Source organism: Narcine bancroftii, chromosome 3 (assembly GCF_036971445.1).
Source record: "Narcine bancroftii isolate sNarBan1 chromosome 3, sNarBan1.hap1, whole genome shotgun sequence".
Taxonomy (NCBI): domain Eukaryota; kingdom Metazoa; phylum Chordata; class Chondrichthyes; order Torpediniformes; family Narcinidae; genus Narcine; species Narcine bancroftii.
The window spans coordinates 119,745,835-119,765,182 of NC_091471.1; positions in this window are offsets into that span (position 1 = coordinate 119,745,835).

Sequence of the window (19,348 nt, forward strand, 5' to 3'; positions counted from 1 at the left end):
CTCAGTTTATCCCTCAGCATGTACTGCTACAGCCTGGAATGTGCCAGTCGGCAGCATTCCACCACTGACATCTCTGTGTGCTGAAAGAGCAACAGAGTTGATGACCTTCAAGCAGTTCTGAATGTCTGACTCTATGTACCTTGCCAGGGACAGCCCATATATCTAAGAGTCCTCTGACAAGCTACTGCTGAGCATAAAGAATGACAAGTACCCTGGCATCCTTCTCCATACACTCATAACAAATGTGCATTCTGCAAAGAGGCGGTGACTACCTCCTATGCACTGCAGTCATTACAGGGGCAATGTGCATTGTGGATGATGTTCCAGTTGTTCAAGAAAGATCTGACTGGGAGTGCTCCTCTCACCACCAGCCAGGCCAAGTCCAATTGCTTGCTCATGACCACAGGTGATAAGGTATTTGGACAAATGCCATGGACAATCTGCTCTGGGAACCAGCCCATGGTCTCCATCGAGTCCTCGTGCCTCAGTGATTGTAAGACATTTGCACTGACACTGACTGATAGTCTTGTGGTCAAAGGTGTTTGCCTGGACAAACTTTTTCCATGTAGGATAGATGGTGTGGCAAGGTCCAGCTGACTGGGACATTGCATGGCAATGGGACCAGGTTCATCATTCACAACTCCTGAGACAGATAGAACCTGGCACATTGTGGCACTTGGTTCCCTCATACTTCAGTTCCATGCACAGCCTGATGCAGCCACACACGGAGGTGGGCATCAGGTTGAGGGTCACATTGGATAGACCCGTCCTTCAATTGTCTGGCAACATGTACATAATGACCCTTTGGACCTTTTCCATCTTGGATCCCTATATCAACCAGAAGGATGCTCTGGTGACTGTCAGGGTAGATGTGCTGGAATGGGCTATATCTATGCCATATACAGCAGTACCAAGAGTACCTCACACCTGTGTACAAGGCTCTGTTACTACACCAGGCTCATCAGTGAATGTTGAGGCAGAGCAGCACAGCACTTAAAATCAAGGTGAAGCTAATCAATACACAACTTCATGTCATCCAACAGTGACGGCGGCCCCAGTCCAGGCACAGGGAGAGCAGCAGCGGCCCCGGCCCCGGTCCGGGTGAAGGGTAGATGGCGGCGGCCCCGATACGGGCAGGAGCAAGGGGGAGACGGCGGCCCCGGCCTCGGTCGAGTGAGGCAGACGGAGGCCCCGGTCCGGACAGGGAGTGGGAGGCGGCGGCCCCAGTCCAGGCACAGGGAGAGCAGCAGCGGCCCCGGCCCCGGTCCGGGCGAAGGGTAGACGGCGGCGGCCCCGATACGGGCAGGAGCAAGGGGGAGGCGGCGGCCCCAGTCCGGGCACAGGGAGAGCAGCGGCGGCCCCGGCCCCGGTCCGGGCGAAGGGTAGACGGCGGCGGCCCCGATCCGGGCAGGAGCAAGGGGGAGACGGCGGCCCCAGTCCGGGCACAGGGAGAGCAGCGGCGGCCCCGGCCCCGGTCCGGGCGAAGGGTAGACGGCGGCGGCCCCGATACGGGCAGGAGCAAGGGGGAGGCGGCGGCCCCAGTCCGGGCACAGGGAGAGCAGCGGCGGCCCCGGCCCCGGTCCGGGCGAAGGGTAGACGGCGGCGGCCCCGATCCGGGCAGGAGCAAGGGGGAGACGGCGGCCCCAGTCCGGGCACAGGGAGAGCAGCGGCGGCCCCGGCCCCGGTCCGGGCGAAGGGTAGACGGCGGCGGCCCCGATACGGGCAGGAGCAAGGGGGAGGCGGCGGCCCCAGTCCGGGCACAGGGAGAGCAGCGGCGGCCCCGGCCCCGGTCCGGGCGAAGGGTAGACGGCGGCGGCCCCGATACGGGCAGGAGCAAGGGGGAGACGGCGGCCCCGGCCTCGGTCGAGTGAGGCAGACGGAGGCCCCGGTCCGGACAGGGAGTGGGAGGCGGCGGCCCCAGTCCGGGCACAGGGAGAGCAGCAGCGGCCCCGGCCCCGGTCCGGGCGAAGGGTAGACGGCGGCGGCCCCGATACGGGCAGGAGCAAGGGGGAGACGGCGGCCCCGGCCTCGGTCGAGTGAGGCAGACGGAGGCCCTGGTCCGGGCAGTATGGACTGACCTAGGAGGGGAGGCAGGCCCCTCCAGCCCGGGTAAGAAACCTGCATAGGAGAAGGCCACTCCGATATAAAACCTACGACCCAAGGACCTCGCTGCCACGTCCCAGCTTGCTTGGCCACGGCACACGAACCATGGGTGTAAAGGGTGGGGCCAGTACTGCGCGCACTGCACTCCACCTAAAAGCTCCTTTGCGCAGGCCCGAGGACAGGTCCACGTCCTCCCCCTCAACGTCCTCCCCCTCAACGTCCTCCCCCTCCACGTCCTCCCCCTCCACGTCCTCCCCCTCCACGTCCTCCCCCTCAAAAGATGCTCACAAACTCAAGCTAGCATGCTGGAACATCAGAACCATGCTAGATAAGACTGACAGCCATCGACCTGAACGTCGGTCTGCCCTCATTGCACATGAACTCCTCAGACTTGACATCGACATAGCCGCTCTCAGTGAAGTCCGCCTGGCAGATGTAGGCAGCTTCCAAGAACGCGGCGCGGGCTACACACTCTACTGGTCTGGCAAGCCTTCGGATGAACGACGCCTATCTGGTGTAGGCTTCATGGTCAAGAGCTTCATTGCCTCCAAACTCGAAAACCTTCCGACAGGCCTCTCGGACCGAATCATGTCCATGCGACTCCCACTTCAAAACAAGCGTCACATCACCCTCATCAGTGTCTATGCTCCAACCCTCCAGGCAGAACCAGCAGAAAAGAACAAGTTCTACACCGACCTGCGCAACCTCATCCAACGTACCCCTACAGCCGACAAGGTTGTCATCCTGGGCGACTTCAACGCTCGTGTCGGCAAAGACTCAGAAACCTGGCCAGGAATCCTGGGCAAGCATGGCGTCGGCAAGTGCAACGACAATGGGCGCCTCCTGTTGGAGCTCTGCGCAGAACAGCGGCTTGTCATTACAAACACCCTTTTTCAGCAGAGGGACAGCCTTAAGACCACCTGGATGCATCCCCGATCCAAACACTGGCACCTCCTGGACTACATCCTGGTGCGAGAAAGTGATCCGCTGCAATCGTGTCTGCCTGTCCCGCATCGGACTGGTCAGCCACAAACGAGCCTGCAGCTGACGTGGACTTTTTACCCCCTCCATAAATCTTCGTCCGCGAAGCCAAGCCAAAGAAAAGACATTTGCCATTGGCAATGTTATCTTTTTCCATGTCAAATTCTGGACTTTATACTATCAGTAGTATTTTTCAACATACAACAGAGGAGTGAGCCACTCAGAGTCTCTGGCCTGCTCCACTATTCAATACGTTCATGGCTGATCTTTCTTCAACCTCAGCTTCCAATTTCACTTGACCCAATAAACTTTCACTTCTTGTTATCAAGAATCAATATTTCTCTGCCTTAAACAAATCAAAGAAATCCTAAAATGTTTCAGATCAATTTCTTTAATGGTAAAATATAAATAAAGTGATTGTTGAAACTGTTATAATTATCACTGGATACATTGTCGCAAATATTTGTTTTAATTCGTATAATGCCAAACTAGTATCTAAATACATGTAAGACAAACTATCTTAGGATAAATAATTAAGGAAATATTACTATAACAAATTTGGTCCCCTCATTGGAAACAATACTATCACACAAACCTATTTTAAACCAATTGTTTGACAATTGTAATTTACGATCAGAGAACATATCCAAGTGTAATAGTTTGGCCACTGCCTCTTCTGAACAGTTTTATTATGTTTATCACACATATTTGTTTAACATTTCAAGATTAGATGCAGCAAATAATTTTCCAAGTCTGTATGCAAATCATTATATTTAGAAAAGTAGTTGACCATACTGAAAATAAAAATCAATTCAATTTTATTCTCAGGAAATTTTCAGGGTAAATTTGCTTTGAATTCTTTCATTGCTGTTACACAGAGAGAAAAAAAACTAACCTGAGAAAAAAACAAAATCAATTGGCCATGCAGCACTTATCTAATAAGCTCCTATTAGATTTCAATTTAAGATAATCTTGTGTTCAGAGAAAAGTATTTTTTGTTTGTGTGGCAGGTTTTGGTCTAGTAACTGGGAAAAAACAATGAAAGAAAACAATTTAACAGGATTTATCTCCAGAAGGGGAAGAACAATGCGCAAAATGGTAGAACCTATCACCAGTTAATATAGGTTCAGATTAAGATCCTGATCAGTACTAGATCTACTGATTTCAGTGAGATTAGGGTTGAGGGGATGGAGGGGGTTAGGACATTGGGGGGAAGGCTTTGTAATGTTTTTCACACCTTCTACCCAGATTAGAAATTAGTTGTGGCTAATTGCTATCTAGTGACCCCTGCTGGAAATCTCATAAACATGGACATTAAATGACAGAAGGCTCTACTGATTTGTGATGCCTTGTGTGCAAAATAATTTAAGAAGATTCTCAGGATTCACTCTTGAAAAGTTATTAACTGGCAAGAATCAGGAAGCTGTTGTCATCAGTGGAATATCATGAAGTTCAGCAAAGATGAGTGTGGTCTATTTCATTTTCCCCAATGGGAACCGTTGATCCCTTTGCGGTAACTCTATACCTTTGTCTATCTAACCAATTACTCATTCTAGATTTTACTCACATTTTATGGAAAGAGGATATTACGGTGTCAGTGCTTGATCAATTGAGCTTTATATCTGCTTGTCCTGAGTCAAGGTTGAATTTAAGAGGATAGGATTACAATTTTCTATTCATCCAAACATTCTGTATGACTTGGAAAATCAAACATAGCAGATGCTGGAAAGGTTATGATGAAAGGTCATCAACCTGAAATATTACCTTGATTTCTCCCTGACTGGTGTAAAAGAGCACAGGAAGAGTAGCACCAGATATTCCCTAAACTGGATAATTGCATTCAGTTTTGGGCACCACATGTTTTGCAAATGTGTGAGGGTTTTTGGGGAGGATGCAGGACAAATGTAATATATGGCAGATGAACTAGATAAGCTAGTGCTGTTCTCCTTGGAACAAGGAAGATCTGGCAGAATTGTTTAAAATCACAACAGCAAAGGACTAAGTAGGGTGGGGTAAAATGTTCTTATTGGTGAATGAGCCGAGAATTAGGGAATGTAGAATCAAGACCATTGGGAAAACAATCAAAGATTCAAGAAGAAAAGTTATTTTGTGCTGTGAATGGTTTTATTCAAGAATTAACTACAATGGGTAGAAGCAGATGTAGATTCTATTGTGACATTTAAAAAGCCTTTGCAAGAACTGGATAGGGCAAATCGAAGGGGGATTAGTCTTACATAAAGCTGATATGGGAATGATGGGCTGAATAACCTCATTCCTTTTGTAATTATTCTGTGACAAAGCAAGAAAGCAGGATTGGTGGCTTTAGAGAAGTAATCAATTCACAGGCAGCAAATCTGCTTTGTTCACTCATGAGATCATCTATCGAAGCAGCCATGTCACAGTCTGCATTAACTTAATGGTCAATATACCCGATTTTCCTGGATTGACGAATAATGTGAAGACTTATCAGGAAGAATCTGGAAATGCTTGGTTTTTGCTAAGAAAATAAGGCAAAATTATTCTCCATTGGAATCTGAGGTAGACAAAAAATGTAACATAACGGTGTGTGTGTGTGTGTTTGTGTGTGTGTGTGTGTGTGTGTGTGTGTGTGTGTGTGTGTGTGTGTGTGTGTGTGTGTGTGTGTGTGTGTGTGTGTGTGAAAGATCCAAACACTCAGACCAACTTGTATGACTGTAACTGTGATCTCCAACATCCATCTTGGTTTTGTCTTCCTTGTATATGTCTCAAACTTTCAGAGATGCTTGCTCTCTTAACATGGGAACTTTAGGGTAACAGTGACTTGTTACGCAAATGATTTTCATCAGTGCATTTTGTACCTCTTTCCAACATGTGTATGCTTAGATGGAGTTAATGTCTACAAAATGTTCAAATGCTGTGACATCCCACTCTTCTCAAATATTCCAGCCAGGATAGGGTTAAATGTAATAATTGGAGTGGGACTTTTGTCCTGTAATATTTAATGTATGTTGAGTGGAGCTTTTACCACAAAACTTATGTTGTTCTTTTTATACACAGAAAATCATGAGAAACCTTCTACCCAACAATTATCAACAGGCTGAATAATTTCACCTCAGGTAATTCGATTATTGACCAAGACTTTTTGCACTGGGTAGAGTCGACAATCTGAATTCAAATCATATTCATAATTTGGCTAGTCTTCAGAAGTATAATTTACTCATATATATTTACTGTTAAGTTGTCCATCAATAGGTATAATCAAATAGATAGTAGATTATAATAGAAATTTATTTTATTAAAAATGTTCTTTGTTACACAGATTGATGACTTGATGCAGTTTTATTTGTACAGCTGAATATTGACTAACACAAGAAAAATGTAATACAGGTGCCTAACCTTTCATTCGGGATCGTTGGGACCAGATACGTGCCATTGTTCAGTATTTTCTAGATTTCAGAATCATTTTAAAAGGTGATCCCTTTAAGCAAATGTGATGTTGCAAAATCGCACAAAACAGGGGCTGTGGAGTGTTGAATGAATGTAGATAAATAAAGAACATTAAAAAAAACCATAATATCACTAGTATGTCTTTTTTATTTTATTTTAAAGTAAAACTTCAAAATAAAACTAGATCAAACTGGCTTCTGACTGGTATCATCGACTGGGAGGGTGGGTGGAAATGATGCTCGACAAGAAGGGGCTCTTATAAAGTAACAATCACGCTGATCAGCGATAGCGCCCGACAGGGAGTTGCTCTTATAGAGTGATAATTGCGTTAATTAGTGACAGTGTGTGCCATGAAGGGCCACTTATTAGGTGATGATACCACAAATTATCAATGCAAAATGCAACAAGATACATAGGAGATGAGCGAGGGTTGCATTGGGTCATGTTTGGTGCTAAACTCCATCTTTGATGAGCTGATGTCATCTACTGAAAAAAAGAGCCAGTTTTTGGAGGTTGCCTGTGTTTGGAATCCTGGATAAAAGGTGAGGAACCTGCATTTCAGGCAAGTGGCTCAGCAAGAGGAATTCAAATTTAAATAAATGACTTCAAAACTATGAAGAACTATTGGTGCATGTTAATGAGTGTAAATAAAAGCTTTAAAACATGCCTATTATTTGTTATGTGGTTAAAAACACTTAATTTTAAGTGCATAGTTGAAACGCTCCAACATTACAATTATCAGAATAATGATTCATCTAGACAAGTGGTTTGGTCAGTACCAAGGGCAGGGCTGATTTTTAACCTTACTCTACATTTAGTCCAAGACCATGAAACTTAAATTAAGCTAAATTTAAGTTAACTGAAAATCCCATAATACTTTCTGCCTGCCTGGCCATTTTGTTAGGCAAATTCAACACACACAAAAAAAAACAATGTAACCAAGTAAAAGTCACTTATGCTTTTTACATAGAAATCCAGCAATATTGATGTAAAGAAGACCCAGCATGAAGACAGCTTTGGTCATTTGCACTGAAAAAAACAAAGTTTCCATAATGCTGGGTCAGTGTGTAATTTTACACAGCAAGCCAGAATTCTGGGAGCAAAAGGTATGGGACATGTAACACAACAGCATTGACATTGGTGTCTAGTGTCACATGTAACATACCACACTTGACGGCATGTTAAACCCACTTTTTCCCCCAAACAATAATGGAAGCAATTTCAATGAATAAATATCAATTTGAGAAGTATATAAAAAGATTTCATGGTTTTTTTTAAAAATGCAGGACTGGGGAGAAATTGAGCTTTTTAAAAACGTATTCAGCCATGATGGACAAAATAACCTTCCTACACCTTTCAAGATTCCAAAGACAGTGGTCCCTTTGCACAGCTGTTGGGAGACTCTCCTGACGGCCACTATCAGTCCCCACATTGTTGTGTTGAGGAAGAGTCTGGTTTGAGAGAAATGAGTCTAAACACAAGAATTTAGAATCAAACTTTACTTTTATGAACCTACAACAATAGAAGAGTATGGAAAAAAGATCATAGTGGGAATAAAACACACGCAGAATTTATAGAAGAGCGTGAGAAAATCTGCTGCAAGTATTGATCTACAGCAGTGGTTTTCAAACTTTTTCTTTCCACTCACACACCACTTTAAGTTGTCTCTATGCTATAGGTGCTCCGTGATTACTTAATGTTATGTGAGTGGGAAAAAAAAAACGGTTGAAATGTAAAAAAGCCGTAAATATCCTGGAACGAAGTGGCTGTGCAAAGGGACCACTGTCTTTGGAATCTTGAAAGGTGTAGGAAGGTTATTTTGTCCATCAAGGCTGAATACATTTTTAAAAAGCTCAATTTCTCCCCAGTCCTGCATTTTTTTTAAAAAACCATGAAATCTTTTTATATACCTCTCAAATTGATATTTATTCATTGAAATTGCTTCCATTATTGTTTCAGGCTGTGGAATCCTATATCAAATCACTCATTTCCATTCAGATTTCTATTGGGGAGGTAGTGAAAGATTGGTCAAATTGCAGGAAGATAAGTGGTAAGTGCAAAATTACAAATAGAGGAATGTCAAGAATGTATTCCTGACAGACTTGGTTAACATTGGCCCTAACCTAGTCAATTGCAGATATTCAGACATTTTCAGTTTGTAACCTCAGTGAAAGTAGCATTCCTTTCTTCCTAGTTCTAATTCTTTTGTTCATATTAATGACCACAATAAAGTTATCTTGCTCTTTCTCCCACTGAAGCTATTTAACAAGTGCATTTAGACGGAAATTCCTTTTATTTTACAGCACTGAAACATGCTCTTCAGCTCTACTTTACTTTGAGATCAAACAAATTTCATTTGCATGTATTTGGCTCGTATCCCTGTAAACCTTTCCTATTCATGTACCTGTTGCAATTGAATCCATCTACACTGATTACTCTAGCAGCTTGTTCCATAAACCTATCACCATTTTTGTAAACAAAGTCCTGGATCTTTTTTTTAATTCTTTCTTCTCTCACTTTAAGTTTATGCCATCTAGTTTTTGATTCCTCTGCCCTAGTTTAAAATAAAACAGTGTCTACTCTATTTCTTTCATGATTTTAGATAACTCTATGTCACACCTCAGTGTCCTACACTCCAGAGAGCAAAGACCTAGCCTTTCCCGCCCTCCAGTTCCAACAACATCCTTGTGAATCTTTTCTGCAACATTTTATTTCATATCTTACTTCCATATATTTGGACAACCAAAACTGCATGCAAAAATTCCAAATATGGACTAACCTACATTTGTACTGTTGTAAACTGACTTCCTAACTCCTGTACTAATGTCCCAACGAATGAAAGCAAACAGGCCAAATGTCTTTTTCACCACCCCCTCTACTTCTAAAGAACTATGCACTTGTATTCCTATATCTTTCTGTTCCTCAACACTCTCCAGTGCCAAACCTTTTACTATGTAAATCCTGTCCTTGGGGAAGATGAAAATACATCACCTCACACATTTCTGAGTTAATTTCTATCTGCATTTCCTTACCCAACTACCCCAATTGATCTTGATTCTGATATAAACAGAAAACCTTCCTGACTTTCTATGATAACATCAATTTTGGTGATATCCACAAACATACTAACCATGTTAACTTGCCATTGAAATCATTAATATAGATGACAAACATACTCTTGTCTTTTACCTCCAATCAGTCAAACAAACCTTCACTACCATATTCTGACTCCTTCCACCAAGTCAATTTTGAATGCAATTCAGACCAGCTGACCATTCTGCACCTTGTCAAAACCTTTATTCCAATCCATAGAAACAATGTCCACCATCCTGCCCTCAATAATCCACTCCGTGGCCTCTTCAAAAAAAGCATTATCAAATTTGTTTTGTGTAATTTGTGCATAAAGCCATTCTAACTTTTCCTGATCAGCCCTTGCCTATCCAAATGCTAGTTTATTCCATCCCTCAGACTGCTCTCTGATAAATTCCCACCACAGAATTCAGGCTCACTGGTCTATAATTCCCTGGTTTGCCTGTGTGTTATTTCTTAAATAAAGGTACAGCACTATCCACACTTCATTCTTCAGGTACATAAACCATTGCAAAAAATTATGCAAATATTTCTGCCCTAGCCTCATCAATTTCTTCCCAGCTTACCACAATGCCCAAGGATGCACTTAATCAGGCAACTTTAAGATTGTTGGCACCTCTTTTTCTGTGATTTGGATATGTTCCAAGACATCACTATTATTTTACTACAAAATTCTGTTTCTTCCATCACATTGTCTACAGTAAAAGTAGATAAGATGTATTCTTTTAAGATTTTATGTAACTGCTGATGCTCCACAAATAGTTGACCGTGTTGATCCCTAATGTCTATGGAGAGAGGTCAGACAAACGTGTTGTTTTATCTGGTGTATTGAAGGCTGAGGGGAGGCATGTTGGAGGTTTATAAAATTATGAGAGTCATAGATCAGATTAACATTCAAAACCTGTTTCCCAGAGTAAAACATGTTAATTACCGATGGGCCTGCAGTTAAGGAGAAAGTTAAATTTAAAAGAAATATGTGGATCAAGTTTTTTTAACAGTGAGAATGATGGGCTGCTGGTGGTAGTAGTGGAAATACATATGGTAACATCATTTAAGAATCTTCGAGATGGACCTATGGATATGCAGGGAACAGAGGAATATGTATCTTGAGCAAGCAGCAGAGATTTAATTTAGTTTGGCATTGAACTTGGCACAGACATCATGGATCAAAAGGCCTATTCCAGTGCTATATTGTTTTATGTTCATTATTCTATGTTCTAATCTCAGTATTTTCCTTTACATTGTCTGCCAGATCTATTACATATCCTCTTTTTTTTCTTCCGGATTTCGCTCTTATAAATATTCCCATGTATCTTATGTTCCTCTTCCATTATTCAGTTACATATGCTGTGACAGAGTATATAGAAATGTTTTTGGGAGATAAATTGGGAAAGGTTTGTTAGAGTAGGTCACATGAAAACACTTTAACAGATCTTATTTGAAGTACTGGAGACATAGTGGCTTCTCACACCTTTTTGCAAGTTTTGAAGAGTGCTCAAGTGATGTCACTAATGGGAGCCGCTGCTGTCTGAAAGAAGAGTTTGCTGTTGTAAGGGGGTCGTGTGGTTTTGTAAGCAGGCTTTCTCTCAGTCTGTGTGTGTGTGTGTGTGTGTGTGTGTGTGTGTGTGTGTGTGTGTGTGTGTGTGTGTGTGTGTGTGTGTGTGTGTGTGTGTGTGTGTGTGTGTGTGTGTGTGAGAGAGAGAGAGAGAGAGAGAGAAAGAAAAGCAGAGATCACTTGACAGTGTCAGCCAGTAGAATTTGGGACTGAAACAGGAAAAGCTGGCAAGCTTTTGGAAGACAGCCTGGTCGAAGCCCCTATGGTTCATGCAAAAGTAAAGGACTGGCTGTCTAATGTTTCACTTGAAATAAGAGTAACAAAAAGGAACTCTGTGGTGACCTGAAAGAAAAATGTTATCATCTGGAGAATCCTGATGGGGCAAATTTCATCAGCAAGACACTGAGGTGACTAATGAAAGTACATCAGCTGAGAATGTCGTGGAACAACACATCTCTCTCTGAAAACCAACAAGAACCTTGCTGAGCAGTAACGATTTACCTTTCAAGCACCAAAGCCCGGTGAACTTTATAAATGTTAAATTCTGTGCACAGTATAAGAATTACCTGCAACCAGTGAACTTGCAAGAATGAGAAGTGAGATTGGACTTTTCAAAGAACTTTTCTGAACTTACAAAACACATATTACATATATGTGTGCTTAGAATTAGAAGGGGGTTAAGTTAGGTTAAGTTAATAATAGATAAGTTAAAATTTGGTTCTGTTTTCATGCTTAAAGATAATTAAAAACAACTTTTGTTTAAGTAACCATTTGTCTTGGTGAATATCTACTGCTGCTGGGTTTATGGGTCCTCTGGGCTCATAACATTGCAAAATTACATTTTAAGTGAAGACTTTAGGATGAGAAGGCTGATGAATCACATGTCTTCATTGGAGGGATGGGTATAGAAAGATGCTAGGACCCTCAAATTCTGGAGAGACTGCATATTGGAGGAACTCTCCCAGAGCAAACACATCAAGGGACCACCAATGCCTCTACTTTTTAAGCTGATTGAAGAAATTCAACATGTTGTTGAAGACTCTATTGAATCTCCTGTGGATACATTATGGAAAGCATGCAGACTGGTTGCATTATGACGTGCTTTGAAAACTTGAATGCCCAGGACCTCAGGTGGATGAAGAAAGTGACCAACCTCGTCAAGTCCATCACGGGGTACTATCAGCCTGTTTATTGAAGACCTCTGTGTAAGGCGCTGCCCCAAGAAGACTGCCAACATCACGAAGGATTCCCATCATTCTGGTTGCAATATCTTCATGCTGCTGCCTTCAACCAGACGGTACAGAAGCCTAAGGTTCAAGACAATTTTGATTTTCTCTAATAGCTATCAGATTCCTGAGACTACCCTAATCTTAAACATTTCTGGGACCACCAAAGGATCAATCTGTACTCATGAAACATCACTTTTGTTGCATTAACTTCAATGGTGAGTATTTATTTTTATATTCTTTTATATTTATTATTTCTTTTTCATCTCATGGCTCATTGTGGTGATTTAGTGTAAACTTTTATTCTTGGTTTATTTTGCCTGTTTGTGGGAATGTAGCAAGTAGAAATTTTGTTGCAGCTGTACACTGTACTTAACCCTTTGGACTCCAAGTCCCAGTTTTCAGGGATTACCAACAAGCATGTATACTCCATGTCCCTGTTTTTACTGGAATATCAACAAGTGCATATACTCTGTGTCCAACCTTTACAGAACTAGTTTTATACCAATCACTAGCTGGCTCATAATGGTGTTTGTACTCTAATTGTTTATCCATGGAACCAGTCTGAAATATATATTATGAAAGGTTAAAAAATCTGGAGTCCAAAGGGTTATGTATGATAGTCAACTCTCATATCATGTCATGTCCTATTTCTTTCAGTACTAACATGAAGGATATAATTGTCATGAATAATATGGGACTTTCCACGATTGATGATGACAATTTTACTTGCATTGATTTCTAACGTATGCCATGCCATTATTTTTTTCCAATAAACGACTGAAACAAATCCCACCTTGTCACAATGCACATACAATTTCAGAGACTAATTACTGTTTTCAGTTAAGCAGTAATTAACCAGGAATAATTTTATTGTCTATGAATGGAAAGTATCTAATGGTTCTCAGGAGCTGATAATTAATTTGTTGAAGGTTATCCAGATTCAAGCTTAAGGCCTGGGTGATGGTAACCCACAGCTCACAGACATGTTGACGATAAAGCATGATAATCAATGCTTTTGAGTAAGAGAAGAATGTGATGAGAACACTGACACTTATTGCTCAATCTCAGGACATGAACATCACTGGCATATAGGTAATAGGTGGAACGTGGATGGATGAATGATGGAGCCGGGTGTAGGGGGGAAAGGTGAGTGGGAGATAGATACAGGAGAGTGATAAAGGGAAGTAAATAAAGGAAAAAAAGGGAGTCTCTCTCTCTCTCTCTCTCTCTCTCTCTCTCTCTCTCTCTCTCTCTCTCTCTCTCTCTCTCCCTCTCTCTCTCTCTTCCCCCCCCCCCTCATCTTCCATCTCTCTCTCTCTCCCCTCCTTCTATCTCACTCTCTCATTTATCTTTTTCTATTCTCAGGTCTGATGCAGGGTCTCGGGTCTCAGCCTGAAATGTTGACAATTCTAACGCTGCACAACCTACCAGCAGTTTGTTATATTTTGCTCTAGATTCCAGCATCTGCTATCTCTTGTGTGTTTCCAATAGTAATTATATGGTTGATCTGTTGAGTTTCTGATGGGTGATAATTCTTTAGAATATTTATAGCGAGACATGGTGATTATATTACCAGTGTAGTTCAAAGAGCATTGGTTAAGCTGTCATTAGCTACAGCCTGAAGCTTGTGCTGGATTATTGTTACTTGTCATATATAAGCCCAGCCTTGGTGTTGCCCAATTATTTCCTGCAGCCAGCATAGATTGCTTCATTACCTAAGAAACGGTGGATGGAGACAAACAATGTATAAATTAGAAGACTGCTTTGTGAATCCTCTGCACCCATTTTTTTTTTGGAACAGGGATAAGTGGGCCTCTCCAATGACAGTCATCTTCCTGTGTGACAGTTTTGTTTCTGTGTAGGGACCTTGATCATTCAAGATCTCACCAGATCAGTCATTTCCTCAGTCTGCTCTCAGTCATCAGCAAAATAGTGGAAAACATTCTAGCAAGTGCCGTTTGAGCTTGTGTTCTGCCAAGACATTATAGGCATGGTGCAAACCTGGACTTAAGTTGAAACCTAGAGATGAGACACCAGTGACTTTCTTTGGTTATTGTACTCTACTTAACCTTTTGTTTTGTCTAATATCTACAACAATGTCCCAAATATCATCCCCACACTGCCCTCCCCCACCTTTTCTGGAGGCATTAACTGCTTTCTAAGAAGAAGAGAATCATTTTGTAGAAAATTCAATATGTGCAACATAACATCAAATTAGTGTAATTATGACACCAATTTGTTCAATTTTCTTATGCTAATATCTTTTCAACCTCATCAACATTCCTCCATCTTCATCGATTGTTAGGCTAAATCCTACATAATCTTAACTTGCGGAGGTTTATCTTATGACACTTGGGGGTGGTTTATGCTCATCGAACAATGAGGCAATTTGGGTCATTAAAAAAAGCACTAATATTTTCTTTGGATGCAAAGTTAAATCTAATGCTCAGGTCCTCAGTGTATCTTTAAATTAAATTAGAATACAAAAATCAGATATCAGATCATTTGTAAACAGATATTAACTAAAAATAGTCTTGGAGATGTCCAAACAAATGTTTGTATAAATCTCAGTGTATAGAGCAGGCAGTTATAAATGCTGTGTTCATTAGATTTATGCAAATTAAATGTCCATCCACCATCTCCACAAATGATGACAGGACTATCATGAGAATTGACCATCAGAAATTATCCTGGGATTATCATTTTCATTATAGATCCTGGATTTCTCAGGGCATTTTACTCCTACTGATTTTCTTTCTTGAAGATGCTAATTTCTCACAAAAAAGTTTTCTTTGAAAACAACACCCCCCCCCCACCCCCCCCCCCCCACCCCCTTTGATCAGTTACATAGCCCTTTGCCACTATTGTAGATGTTCTTTCAGGAGAAATCTAAAATGAATCTCATTGTCTTGTATTCTTTTCATTGCCCCACTTTTTTCTTTACTTCTGAGAATTATCCAATTTATCTTTAAAGTTTGTTATGATGACTAATTCAAACTGGTACCACAGAAAAGCATTCCATTTTACAAAACCAATTAATATAGAAATGTCTCATTACGTCTCTCTTCTCCAAGTAATAAATCATATCAAAGCTTTAAAAGGCTGAATGAGTATTGACACAAGTTACTATATCCATGCTTACCTTCGGAAGACTTCCAGATATCATTCACCCTCTGTGCATAGAGATGTGTTAAAGCTAATAAAGTTAAATAGAGTAAAACCCTATGGCGATTGGTTGTTGCCAGATAAGTGTATTTTCTGGTTGCTTAAGCCTCACTCTTACAATGCCTTACTAATACACCTGAATTAAGAATAACCAGTTCAGAAAAATAAATAAATACTGTACTGTACTTACACTAAACAATTAAATAGAGCACTTTATCTAGCAAAGATATAATTTTAGGAAAACCACCCCCAAGTGTCACAAAATAAACCTCTGCAAGTTAAGATTATGTAGGATTTAGCCTAACAATCTATGAAGATAAATTATATCTTTGCTACATTAAGTAAACTTTGACCTGCTGAGTTTCTCCAGCATTGTGTTTTTACTTCAAACATGGTGCCTGCAGATTTTTCTGTTTTACCCCTTGGGGAAAAAAAAACTTCACTTGAATGAATATATAAACCTTAAAGGGGCTGCAAAGTGGTTAGCACAATGCCTTTAAGCAGCAGAGATTGCGACCAAACCTGTATTCAAATCCCATGCTGTTTTTAAGGAGTTTGTATGTTCTCCCAGTGTCTGTGTAGGTTTTCTCTGGGGGCTTCAGTTTCATTCCACCCTTCAAAAACATGCTGGGGTGTAGGTTAATGGGGTGTAAATTGGGCGGCACGTACTCATAGAGATGAATCGGCCTGTGACGGTGCCTTATGTATAATTTAAAAAAAAACATTTTATTTTATTTTCATTCATATTCTTTGAAAACCTTTAATCATCTCTGAATCTGCAGATTCCTCCCCCTCCCCAGAGTCACCCAAAAGTGTAACAATAATATTATAGATAATTAACTCCCCCTCCCCCAATTTACAGATAAAGCCTCTGACCGGAGAATTCTTACTAAGAAGGATAAAGAGAAATTTCAAGAAAATCATTCCAATGGCAAGCGACATCAACCAATTTTTCATCCTGGGTGCCACCATTGCACGCAACTTTATTCAAACAATTGCTCTAAGTGAAGCATGACCAAGGCAGTCCCTTCATTGAATATTTCCTCCCATCTTTACCAAAGGTTGACATTTTACCTCAGAGAACATTTACTTTTACATTTTAAACTTTTATTGATATATATATATATATATATATATATATATATATTTATATATATATATTTATTTTTATATATATATATTTACCTATTATTTTATTCTTATTTATTTTTTTCATATATTTTTCCTAATTTTTTTGCCAGTTGCTTGAGGCTATCAGATGCTTGAATTAAGGATACCAGGGGTTTTACTGTACATTAGTGCTCATAAAACATTCATTGAAGCCCAGACTTTTTGTTTGTGGAGATTGAAGCTATTTTTGCTGATGTCTCAAAGTTGTTGGCACCTCCCACCAGAACTTACAGAATGATGAAGGGCAAGAAATAAGACAAAAATACTTCCTTCATCCACACAGGGAAGGAAAAATGGATGGCCCTTATGTTTATGCATTTTCTATATTATTTATTAAATGACATATGCTTTATAGATATCACATCACACTTATTTGTCTTAATGCAAGAATACCATATTATACAACCACTCTGGAAATGTCATATTTTCAGTTTGATCTCCAAATTTATCCTGTAAGATCACTGAGGAGGCTGTAAAGAAATTACACTAGATGACCAATGGATCTTCCAAAGTACATGTATTATCACTCTGGAGATGATGTAAATTTCAGTTCAAGGTTTCTGCAATTGCCTTTCCATTTGATATTCACTTGATTTGGAACTTTCCTTCTATTACTTTCTACTGTCTTGTTGTTTATAAATGTTTTAACATACAGTATAACACTATTATATACATGGATTTCTCATCTCCCAATGTATTCCACTACATACATTTCCCACATTTCCATGTCTTCTTCTTTTTCTAGTTCTGTATCTGGACCCACAATTGCAATTAAAATATGACTATATGCACTGCAGAATTATCAAGTCAAAGAGTTGCACTGCAGAGAAATGGTCCATTCAGCCCATGTCCATGCTGACTTTATTGCCTATTTATGCTAATTCCAGTTGCTGTTTAGGATTATATCCTTCTAAATCTCCTTGTTCAAGCATTTATCTAAATTTCTCCAAAGTGTAGTAATTGTATCTCACTCCTCAGGAAAGAGGTGAGGGATATGGCAATGAGAAAGCGTACAGGAGGGAGATAGATCAGCTCATTGAATGGTGTAACGACAACAACCTTGCACTCAATGTCAGCAAAGCCAAGGAAATTATTGTGGACTTCACGGGAGAGCCAGGCCGCTAATATATTTCACAAGCATCAAAGGATCCAACACTGGGCGGCTGGGAACAATTCAAATGCTATCTACAAATTTTCCGATGACACCACAGTTGTCAGCTGAATCACAGAGAGCAATGAGGAAGTGTATAGGAGTGGGCATTTGAGTTAAACATGGAAGTCTGCAGATGCTGGGGGTGGTTGTAATACACAAAAGTGCTGGCAAAACTCAACAGGTCATTCAGGATCTACAGGAGGTAAAGGGTAACCAATGTTTCAGATGTGAGCCCTTTATCAAGGTATAAGCAACAAACAGGCAGGCACCTGAATTAAAAAGCTGGGGTGGGGAGGGAGGAAGAGGCAGGTGGAGAAGCACATGCTAACAGTTGAATATAGCTGGGAGGGTAGAAGATAAAATAGTGCTGAGAATTCATACAGGGGATGGTAGCTCTCTAACCCAACACACCCTTGTGGTACACTACTGGCCATTATCTTTCAATCAGGAAAATATCTTTCCACCACTACATTTGCTTCATTTCACCAAGCCACTTTTGGATCCAATTAACTAGCTTGCCATGTGATTTAACTTTCTGGGCCAACCTACCATGCAAAATCTTGTAAAATTCAACATAGACAATGTTTACTATTCTGCCTTCATCAGTTCTATTACTTATCTTGTCAAAAAATCTTAATAAAATTAGTGAGAAAGGATTTCCCCACACAAACCAGCCTTATCTTTTCCAAATGTTCATAATATTTATCCCTAAGGATTTTCTTTAATAATTTACCCATTGCTGACAGAATCATAGTTATCTGGCTCATCCTTGTTGCACATCTTAAATAAAGGAACAACATTAGCTATCCTCCAATATTCTGGCATCTCACCTGTGGTGAACAAAGATTTAAAAAAAAATGTGTAATGACTCCAGCTATTTCCCATCAGCAACATGTTATTATTTTCATCAGGCCCTATGATTTATTTATGCTTATGACATTTAATTTTTTTTAATACTGACCAGATTATCCATGTACTCTTTCTTGAGCTCTCCATTTCCCACATCCTTGGTGAATACACATGATGAGTATTCATTTGGGACCTCGCCCACATCAACTGGCTCCATTCATAGATTACCCCATACATTCTCAAGGGGGCTCACCCTTTCCCTGACTACCCTCTAGAATGTCTTAAGGTTTTCCTTAACCTTACCCCTCAAGGATATTTCATAGCTCCCTTTTACCCTCCTAATTTATTTCTTGTTATCTCCCACACATTTTATATTTCTCAAGACACTTCTTCAATTCCAGTTCTGCCTAATCTTTTTTTTAGATGATCATTTCTTCAATATCCTTTGTCATCCAATGTTCGCTAATCTCACAATTTTTGCATTTCTTCCTTACTGAAACAACTCTGACTAATGGTCTTTAAAAGATTTGATCATTGAAATGCAAAATCAATTGGCAATTTCTAGCAAGCATACTCACTCTGTCAAATGCAGGTTTCTTGCACATGACCCCAATTGATGTGCAGTGG